Genomic DNA, 1,646 nt, shown 5'->3' with positions numbered 1-1,646 from the left:
AGAAAATAGTGCATATTGGACGTGAAGAAGGGAGCAAGTTGCACGTGGGGAAAAAATTAGATTTAAATGTCACACCTGAACGCTCACATCCTTTTAATTATGTTTGAAATTATGAACATTGCTCAACATCATGAAAATTAAACCTTATTTTCAATAAGCAATCCTGAAAAATATTTGGGGGTGCTTAACTTTTTTCCAGGTGTATATTTTGATTTTCATCTGTTACCTGTGCAGATGATGCAAGTCCTCTCTGTGCCTCATATAATAAGCACAGAAGCCATCTATTATAAGCCTAAAACCTCAGCGCTGCATTGTGAATGAATAAAGACTGTGGTCTTGTACAATAACTTGTAACTGCTTGTTTTGCTTTTGTTTTCAGTGTTTGAAATGATTATCTGTATAACGTTCTGTATTGTGGATACATAATACGTTTCTGTTGGATACCATTGTACTTGAATAAACCATCACAAGATAGGAGAACTTCTCATCAGAAGTTTATTGTATTATAATTTATGTTCTTATTCTGCTTTAAGATTAAAATCGGACTAAAATTAAAACACAAAAACACTTGATGTGTTTTAATTAAACTTCCAATTCTGTTAGGTTAGCTCTAAATAAAAATTATATATAAAAATAATATTCACTCAAACGATGAGTTTAGAGAAAAAGAAACACAAATGTACATCAAACAATAGCAAGAAAAGTTAATCTAAGTATAATTGCGTTTAATCTCTCATATATATATATATATATCGCTTAACTAAAATTGACTTACAGGTGTTTAAACCATATTTCTTTACTTTTTTTACAATTATCTACACATACATAATGCTAACATTTTAAAAAAACGTTTGTCTTTGATTTGGTAGTTGTATTCCTTGTAACATTTCAATCAAATTATTGTTAATCAACAGGATGCATCTGTTTCCTGGTCATCCCACAGGAAGTGAACCTACCCAAAGCATAGCTAATCTTTCAAATAGTTTTCTTGTTGTTAAAACTTGCATCACACAACAGATATGTAGAATCAAAGCACGAGTGATATTTCTTCACAGTCTAGTAGAATTGAAGGAAACACCATATACTTGAAAATATTTCTGTCATCACTAATAGCGATAATATACCCTTTTTAAATTTGCAAAAAGCATAGAAAAAACTATTTGAAAGCAGAGACCCTGCTAGTGACTGTAGGTTGCCCATTTCATATTTAGAACTATCTTCCTTTAATATCTCAACAACACTTTTTAGACATCTACACTGTAAAAAAATGAGAAAAATCTAACCAAACATTGAAATAATTTAATCAAATGTTGAATATGCTCGCGATAATTCAATTGGTTATGCTAACCTTGCACATACTAGATAAGAAAATTTCAAATGTATTAAGGGTTCTTGTAAGTTCTAGATATTATTTAATTATAATTGTTTAGATTTCACTTGAACTGAAAAGCAACTTGTTCAATTTAAAAACTCCATGATGATGAAAATGTATATTTCAGTTAAGTATCTTGAAATAATTTACTCAATTTGATCATAGACCAGGTTAGTATGTCAATCTTAAGCACAGTGTAGTAATAGTATCTATGATTTAATGATGTTACTGATATAACAAAATATTAGTCGTTTTGTTTCAGATTTTGTTTGTT

Source organism: Limulus polyphemus, unplaced genomic scaffold, assembly GCF_000517525.1.
Source record: "Limulus polyphemus unplaced genomic scaffold, Limulus_polyphemus-2.1.2 Scaffold645, whole genome shotgun sequence".
Lineage (NCBI taxonomy): Eukaryota > Metazoa > Arthropoda > Merostomata > Xiphosura > Limulidae > Limulus > Limulus polyphemus.
Note: the sequence above shows the minus strand (reverse complement) of the source record.